We start from the raw sequence: 9,875 nt of genomic DNA on the forward strand, positions 1-9,875 counted from the left end.
CAGAGCAGCATAAAACAAAAAGCAGCAAGACAAAATTCATAAAAGCAACAAAGTGTTTCCACACCTCACAAGCTACAGACAACAGACAACATGGAGTGGCAACACACAGCTAGGGACCATGTTCACAAATCTGATTGACCTTTAGCCATGTCTTCAAGCATTTTGTGAAAGTGTGATATGTGGTGCAGTTATGTGTGTCTGATGGCAGTGTATTCCAGACATGGGAAGCTCTCACAGAGAATGCAGATTTACTAAAGGTGCTTTTCCTTAGGGGAACTATACAGTCACCTCTCATGGCAGACCTTGTGGATCTGCTGCCATATGTCTGGGTTTTCTGTTTAACAAAAATATTGAGTGGAGGGGGAGCCAGGCCATTGAGGATCTTGAATACAAGACATGCGTCGGTGTATTGCACAAGATTTTCCCAACTCAAGAGCTCATGCTTTCTAAGGATGTGACAATGATGATGGCTATTGGGCTTCCTATCAAGCACTTTGAGAGCCTGTTTGTAGACAGACTGAATAGGTTTTAATGTTGTACAGCAAGCTTGGGCCCAACTAGTCAAGCAGCATGTTAAGTGGGGGAGTATCATAGATTTGAAGTACAGTTTTGCTACCTCTGTAGTCAAACAATTTCGTATAAATCGGAAATTAGCTAGGTTGAATTTGGTTATTTGAATTACCTTTTTCACATGCTTTTTAAAAGAGAGGTTGGAATCAAGTATGATGCCAAGGTACTTAAAATCGGATACCACCTGGAGCTTCTCCCCTGACACATAGACATCTGGCTCAGTAGCATCTGTTGCCCTCTTTGTGAAGAACATGCAAACAGTTTTTTTCACATTGAGATGCAAACACGAGTCACTGAGCCACTTTGTAACCTGGACCATTACAGTAGTGAGTTCTTGTGCAGCTTGTTGTTTGCTCTTTGCATGCACATATATCACTGTATCATCTGCATACATTTGAACTTCAGACCCAGTACAGACAGAAGGCAGATCATTAATGTACAGGCTGAACAGGAGGGGCCCCATATTGACCCTTGGGGCACGCCCACATCATAGCTACGAGTGGGCGACAGCTCATTGCTCACTCTGACACACTGAGTTCTGCCTTCAAGGTATGATTTCATCCATCTCAAGGCATCAGGGGAAAAGTTGAACTTGGACAATTTTGTGATGAGAATCTCATGGTTAACAGTATCAAAAGCCTTCCTTAGGTCCAGAAACACAGCCCCAACAGCACCCCCTTTGTCCATCTTGGACTTCACATTTTCCAGAAGAAAGCAGTTGGCCGTTTCTGTGGAGTGTTTCGCTCTGAAGCCAAACTGCATGGAGTGTAATGTGAAGGGGCTGTTGTTGAGGTGGGCAATCAGTTGTTCTGCTACACACTTTTCAACAACCTTTGACACCACAGGTAATATACTAATGGGCCTGTAGTTCCACAAGATCTGTGTGTGTTCCACAAGATCTGACCTTATGTCTCTCTCACTCCAAGGTCAGTGTGACCGGGTCTGTCTGCCGATTAAGTACCGCTACTTGTGGTCGTAGGCTATGACAAAGTTCTAGCAGTGTCAGATCCTGGTGACTAACCAATAGGAACATGGCCGGCACAGAGTATGCACACAATAATATGTTTATTGTGAATAGTCAGATGAATATAATAGCTTGATTTAAACGCTTAGCCTACATGCTGTGCAAGAAGAACGATGTCCCTCATAATGTTGTTTACACGACACACCTGAGATCAGGCTACCTGATGGGATTATAAATCAAAATAAAACATGAATTGGGGAAGAAGACAAGAAGAAGTCTTGGCCTGGCAGATAAAAGCTGAGGAGAATTTGAGAACCATCAACTCTATTGAAACACAGAATGGTCAAGTGTCTCACAACCCGGAAGAGATGAATGATTCATTTAAACAATACTATTCTAAGTTATACACTTCTGATGGAACGGAACCAGTAATGATAGACACATTTCTGTCAACTATTGAACTACTACTCCTCACACAGGAAGACCAAAACGAACTAGAACGCCCCTTTACAAAAACAGAAATTCGAAAAGGCAATTTCCTCTCTACAATCCAGCTAATCACCAGGAGACGATGGCTTTCCCCCAGGGTTTTATAAGGAGTTTAAGGATTTGCTTATTCCTCTCTTGATGGATGTTCTAAATGTATCTGCTGAGACGCAGAGTCTAACGGACTCCTTTTCCACGGCTATAATAACAGTTATACATTTTTTTAAATTAAGATCCTCTACAATGTTCTTCCTATAGGCCGATCTTGCTCCTCAATGCCAACTATAAATTGATTTCTAAGGTGATGGCTAATAGATTAGGACAATATTTGCCAAATCTGATTAACACCGATCAAACAGGCTTTATACAGAAAATATCCTCCACCAATAATTTGCACATCTTATTCAACGCAATTCACATGGCCAGTGTGAGGAGCGATCCTAGTATAGCAGTAGCTCTAGATGCTGAAAAGGCCTTTGATAGGCTGGAGTGGCCATACCTATTCAAGGTACTGGCAAAATTGAACCATGGTCCTTTGTTTGTCAACTGGGTTAAAACTTTATACAATAAACCGGAAGATCACAACTAATGGCATGATGTCAGCCACATTCCCACTCTTTAGAGATAGTAGACAGGGCTGTTCACTTTCCCCGCTCCTTTTTGTGCTAGCCACAGAACCCCTGGCAGAGGCCATAAGAACGGATCCTGGCATAAAGGGCGTTCTGGTGGGCCAGATAACGTATAAGATCTCATTGTTCGCAGACAACATTATTTTGTTCCTCTCTCACCCGACCGGATCTCTCTCAAAACTACAGACGCTTTTGGGTACATACAGCTCAGGTTACAAAGTCAACATGGACAAAAGTCTAATACTTCCACTGACTCGCTTTGACTATAGCATCTGTGAATGAACCCGAACGGGTCCGTTCAGATGGTCGCCACAGGGGTTCAAATATCTAGGAATCACAGTTGATAATGACTTAAAAATTTGTACAAGCTTAACTACTCTGCCTTGGTTCAGAAGGAGGTGGATGACATGAATAGATGGATAGATCTGCCTCTCACATTATTTGGGAGAATTATCTGTATTAAGATGAACGTTCTGCCTAAAATGATGTACCTATTTTAATCTTTACGAATAACCCGACCCGAGAGTTTCTTTAAGGGTGGCAGGGTAGTCTTGTGGTTAGAGCATTGGACTAGTAACCGGAGCTGACAAGGTACAAATCTGTCGTTCTGCCCCTGAACAGGCAATTAACCCACTGTTCCTAGGCTGTTATTGAAAATAAGAATTTGTTCTTAACCGACTTGCCTAGTTAAATAAAGGTAAAAAAAAAAATAACAATACCATAAGACAATTTGTACGGAACTGTAAAACCAGTTAACGTGAGATTATAGTCTAGGTCTCTGCCTTCCAAATTTCAAGATGTATTACTGGGCAGTGCAAATTATATTAATTTCATTCCTATTTGAAACTGAACCAGCCCCTTCTTGGACTCAGATGGAAATGTTTGCTCTTCATGAAGAGGTTGGGAGTAATAGTATCTACAAGTGGAACCACAAGACTACATCAACAAAAACCAGCAATACCTGTAACATCAATTTAGTAAGATCTTGGTATGAAATTCGTAAGTTATTTGGTCTGAAAGAAGACGTGTCAAAACAGACTCCTGCCAATGATCTTGGATAGCAAGAAAATTTGAGAAGGGAGAAGGGAATGAGAAGGGAATAATGCATTTAGAACATTGTTATATAGATGGGGTACTTATTTCATTTGAGCAACTAAAAGAAAAATACCAGTTACCCAATTATCATTTATTTAGTTATTTACAGTTAAACCTTTCTCAGAAGCACTTTTGGAGATATGACTTTACCAAACCTATCAAGCATTGAACAACTACTCCATGATAACAATGACACATATAGATTTATATCCAGAGTGTACTCATTGCTAATGCAACAATGCCCAAAACAAGATGTACATAAGTCGAGAGAGTGATGGGAATACTACAATTGATGAGGGTCTATGGTCGGACGTATGCCAAGATAGTGTGTCAGCGACCATCAACTCTAGATTAGAGGTCGACCATGGCCGGGCCGATTAATTAGGGCCGATTTTCACGTTTTCATAACAATCGGTAATCTGCATTTTTGGATGCCGATTATGGCTGATTACATTGCAATCCACGAGGAGAGTGCGTGGCAGGCTGACCACCTGTTACACGAGTGCAGCAAGGAGCCAAGGTAAATTGCTAGCTAGCATTAAACTTGTTTTATAAAAAACAACCAATCTTAACATAATCCCTACACATGGTTGATGATATTACTAGTTTATCTAGCTTGTCCTGCGTTGCATATAATCAATGTGGTGTCGGTTAATTTAACATTGAATCACAGCCTACTTCGCAAAACAGGTGATGATTTAATAAAAGCGTATTCGCGTCAGGGTATACGCAGCAGTTTGGGCCACCTGGCTCGTTGCGAACTGTGTGAAGACCATTTGTTCCTAACAATGACAGAAATGAACTTGCCATAATTTTACATAATTATGACATAACATTGAAGGTTGTGAAATGTTACAGCAATATTTAGACTTAGGGTTGCCACCCGTTCGATACAATACGGAACGGTTCCTCCCTTCTCCCTTTATTATGGAGGTCCCTTCCCACTTGAACCTGAAATATGCCTTCTGGGTAAGTTCACAAATGTGAATTTGAGGAATAGCTTCAAAATCAAATTTACAGAAATCGCACTTGCCACTGCAAGAAAATGCATTGCATTGACATGGAAATCGCATTCCCCTCTCCCAATTACAAGATGGCTCTCTGAAATGAATAAATGTATTACTATTTTCGAAGATTACCTATGCTTTTAGAAATAAATTAAACCACCTTGTGAAAATATGGCAGCCATTCCTGGACTATATGAAAACACTTTCATTGAGGTTGGTGGAGGTGAGCTTCTAGATCGATGTAGCGATTTTCTCTCTGCAATGTACGGTTTGTATTGCATTGTGTATATGTTGGTATCTCTTGTCATTTGTCTTATTTAGTCATTTGTATTATTACTATTCTAATTTAACTCATTTGTCATCATTTTAAGTAATTTTATTTTTGGGGTGGGGAGGATTGATTTACTTTTTGTCGTAGCATTTACTTTTGCTGTGTTGTATTGTTCTGTTGTTGAATAATTGAAAATATATATAAAAAAATGTAAAGTAAGACTTGAACTTGTAAATGTTAATTCATACTCGTAACATAGGGTTTGTACGTTTACAGATCTAATTTAACATTTACGTTTCAAGTTTCGAGCATGGCTTTTCTTACGATCCTAACAATGTACGTATGGATTTTCTTACGATCCTAAATTATATGTATGTTCAACCTTTTGGCAGCTATCTCTCCATAGTCACACCGCATGAGGCAAATGGTGGTCACACTAGATAGCGACTGGTTTTCTGGTCCACGCCCCTACCTTTTTTCAGGTATCTGTCACCAACAGATGCATATCTGTATTCCCAAATCAAATCAAACTGTATTTGTCACACACACCGAATACAATAGATACAGACCTTACAGTGAAATGCTTACTTACAAGCCCTTACACCCTTAACCAACAATGCAGTTTTATGAAGAAAAAAACCCAGAAGTAAAAGTAAAGCTACAGTAAAATAACAATAGTGAGGCTATGTACAGGGGGTATCGGTACAGAGTCAATGGTCGAGGTAATATATACATGTAGGTAGAGTTATTAAAGTGACGGCATATATAATAACAGAGTAGCAGCAGCATAAAGGGGGGGGGGGGGGGGGTAGAAGCTGCAAATAGTCTGGGTAGCCATTTGATTAGATGTTCAGGAGTCTTATGGTTTGGGGGTAGAAGCAGTTTAGAAGCCTCTTGGACCTAGATTTGGAGCTTCGGTACCAGTCATGTGAAATCCATACATTAGGGCCTTATGAATTCATTTTAATCGACCGATTTCCTTATATGAACTGTAACAGGGAAATCTTTGAAATGTTTGCGTTTATATATTTTTTCAGTATAATTAGCACAGTTTCTTCCCTTTTAACTGCATTGTTGTCAAAGGCCTCGTACGTAAACTGTTGTTTTCGGCGCATGTGACAAATACCATTTTATTTGAGGATAAATCCATTCAAAGACTGGAGAACCAGCGGGATCAACACTGAGATCCCATTGAATGACTAATTCCATCCATCAACGTGTCTTCAGCGTTCTAGAATAGTCTAGCAGCTAATATTAGCCAGTTAACCTTCATAACAACTCTGAACGCATTTGGTAGTGTGTCTATTTTAACAATTTGAGATTACAATGGCCTGTGAACATCCTCAGTGGCAAGAGGGCAGATACATGAAATACGCGTTATAATGTCGTTATTACATCGATTCGCATGGGGATGCAGCAAACCAAGGTACCTAGCTCACTAATGTCAGCTAACGTAAGAGGTTTTGAAATGAGCTATCTAGCTAAAATCTACTAGTACTACTGTACTGCTAGATGTCTGCCTGACCGGAAAACTAGCTACTGTAGCCAGCTAACGTTATCCATCACCGATAACTAGCTATACATTTTGTAGCCATCGCCGTTAGGGTATTCTGTCCTATTGTGTATTCCCATAACTATACCGTTTTTTCAACATCACACAACACAGTCCTTGGTTCCAAATTGCCTTTTAAAATTATCTTGCTAGCATGCGAAATGTGGCTGATTAGCTAGCAAGCTAACGTTACCATTGTCACGACTCGTTTGCTCTCGTCTCGGTCAAATTTTTGCTGCATTGCTCCTGTTCTCACTGGTCTCCCTCGCATTCACCTGAAGCTGTACAGGCCAATTTCCCCGAAAAGCAGCAAATACGTGTCCAAAAGGCACTCATTTTGAAACAGGATGGTTAAGATCAAGGTTTTTTATTTCACTCACCTACTTACTCCAATTCAAGATGTCGACCGCTCCTAACTCCGAAGAGACTCACTGTCAATTGACAATGAAGCGGATTATAGGGCAGTGAAGCACCCACAACTACTAACCCTGCTGGATTTATAGATTTCAACGGTCGTATTGCTTTATCAAGACTAGCATGTACTGTAATGGCATTGGATGTTCCCCAAGCAACAATGAAAGTAGTAGAAATGAAACTTTTAGATTTAGTTTGGAGGAATAAACCACACTATTAAAAAAGGGTATTATGTACAACCTTTAACCTGGCCCAATTTGCAAAACCTGGTTGAAAAGATGTATGAGGTATTTTTATGTTCTTTTTAACGTATTTTTACTGACCGGAATATTACGTTTTTTCCTGAACACCATACCACCAGTTGGTCATAATTGTGACCCCTTTCTGACCAGATGGTCATAATTCTGACCACTAAGTTATGTGCTATATTAGGAAGCCTACTGGTCATAGTTAAAGATGCAATATGCAGAAATCGCTCCGCCATTTCCTGGTTGTTCAAATTCTAATAGTTAGCCTAATTTCAGTTTATGTGACAAAACAATCAGTCATTGTGCAGAGAATCTTTGTAACATTTAAACCACTGTGAAATGTTCCATAACCAAAAATATTGTATTTTCAGCTTTTTCAAACTGGTGTGCAAAACCGAAAGTAAAAGACACAAAACTGAAATTTAAGAACGGGGAGCATAGAAGAGGCGCACATAGTCCAGCTTTTTAGATTTGCTTTCAACTTGCTCATATACATCCTTTGCGTCCTTCTCCAGCATGCCAGTCAGGGGAATATTTTTAGGACTTTCCAGAAGGCCCGCAACAGATTAATCTCCTGAATTTTCCGACTTTCATGACATTAACTGTAAGCATAAAAAGAGAACTAATTAAATTAAGGATTGGCATAATATGGGCATGCAGGACACGACAGAACAGTAAAGCACAGTAAAATATCTTCAACAGTCAGAATCTACTAAAAGTGGTAGCAAAGGCATGTTTGCTCCTCTTTCCCTTCATATTGAAGTGGGACATTAATTCATTGGTCATCAATCTGAAAGAAAAAGGATATCAAAATTAGACAGTATTTGGATAATGACCATTTTTAAATGGTGAAGTTTTGCTTAATCCTAATACATGTTGTAATATTCAAACAACATTTTATAAACACACCGCTCCATAATCCTGAGGACGTTGTCCCGGACAGAGGTTCCCCCAGTTGAGGACAGCTTGGCAGTCTTAAAAGAAGAAAGTAAATGCAAAAATTAAAGTACACTATATATACAAAAGTATGTGGACACACTTTCACTTCCAAGAAGTCAGTCTGTCAAATTTCTGCCCTGCTAAAGCTGCCCCAGTCAACTGTAAGTGCTGTTAAGGAGCAACAACAGCTCAACCGCGAAGTGGTAGGCAGCACAAGCTTACAGAACGGGACCACCGAGTGCTGAAGCGCGTAGCATATAAAAATTGCCTGTCTTCAGTTGCAACACTCAATACCAAGTTCCTGAAATGGGTTTCCATAACTGAGCAGCCGCACGGCTGGAGTGGTGTAAAGCTCAATGCCATTGAACTCTGGCGGAGTGGAAATGTTCTCTTGAGTGATGAATCACGTTTCACCATCTGGCAGTTTGACGGACAAATTTGGGTTTGGTGGATGCCGGGAGAACGCTACCTGCCCGAATGCATAGTGCCAAATGTAAAGTTGGTGGAGGAGGAGTAATGGTCTGGGGCTGTTTTTCATGTTTCGGGCTAGGCCCCTTAGTTCCAGTGAAGGGAAATCTTAACGCTTCAGCATAAAATGACATTCTAGAGGATTCTGTGCTTCCAAATTTGGGTCAACAGTTTGGGGAAGGCGAGGTCCATACAGAAATGGTTTGTCGAGATCGGTGTGGATGAACTTAACTGGCCTGCCCAGAGTCCTGACCTCAACCCCCATGGAACACCATTGGGATTAATTGGAACACCGACCGCAATCCAGGCCTAATCGCCCAACCTCATTAATGCTCTTGTGGCTGAATGGAAGCAAGTCCCCGCAGCAGTCTTCCAACATCTAGTGGAAAGCCTCCTTAGAAGAGTGCCCATTTTAATGCCCATGGTTTTGGAATGAGATGTTCAACGAGAAGGTGTACACATACTTTTGGTCATGTAGTGTATAGTGTAATTCATTAAAAATCCTACAATGTGATTTTCTGGATTTGTTTCCTCATTTTGTCTGTCATAGTTGAAGTGTACCTATGATGAAAATTGCAGGCCTCTCTCATCAATTTAAGTTGGAGAACTTGCACAATTGGTGGCTGACTAAATACTTTTTTGCCCCACTGTATGTGAACATAAAGAAACAAAATATTATCTTGTTCAAGAGCAACAACCAATTGGTGTAATTAGAAAATCTCTTCTTCTTCTTTGCAACTGAGCATAAGGGAGAAAACTTTACATGAATCACCAAGTGGGGTGTCTGTTGAATCAGAACACAAGGGTTTTGCACCTGGAAAAAAAGGCGTGTTAAAATAGGATTTTATTTGCTGACAAACATATTATTAGAAATGGTGCTATTTCAATTGGATCTACTTAAACTAGACTCTTACAAAAAGGGGTCCGAAAGGGTTCTTCGGCTGGACCCATAAGGGAACCCTTTTTAGTTTCAGATAGAACAATTTTTGTTTCCAGGTAGAATCCTTTTGGGTTCCATGTAGAACCCTCTGTGGAAATGGTTCTACATGGAACCCATCAATGCTGTGATGCAAAAATACTAGCGAAATACATTGCACTTACAATTAAAAGGGTTTTACCAGGTATTGTTCATCCTGATCACAGGTTTTTTACATGGACGATACATTTGAGATTATTTACAGCAACTACTAGAAATAATATAACATCATGAAACATCTAAGAAGCCAGGCCTG

General features: G+C 40.2%; 1 protein-coding gene across 3 annotated transcripts in view; it reads right to left on the minus strand.

Moving 5' to 3' along the window:
- Positions 1-7,087, minus strand: part of LOC109905357 (AP-2 complex subunit mu-B) — a 42,573-nt gene extending 35,486 nt beyond the window's left edge. For 2 of the 3 annotated variants that reach the window (XM_020502671.2, XM_020502670.2), the window contains exon 1: positions 6,955-7,086. The gene's annotated coding sequence lies outside the window, so the exon portion shown is untranslated. Of the gene's footprint in view, positions 1-6,954 lie in introns of all 3 variants that reach the window. The other variant, XR_004203070.1, reaches the window with a different exon arrangement.
- Positions 7,088-9,875: the final 2,788 nt, after the last annotated feature.

This window comes from Oncorhynchus kisutch, linkage group LG15 (assembly GCF_002021735.2).
Source record: "Oncorhynchus kisutch isolate 150728-3 linkage group LG15, Okis_V2, whole genome shotgun sequence".
Classification (NCBI taxonomy): Eukaryota; Metazoa; Chordata; class Actinopteri; order Salmoniformes; family Salmonidae; genus Oncorhynchus; species Oncorhynchus kisutch.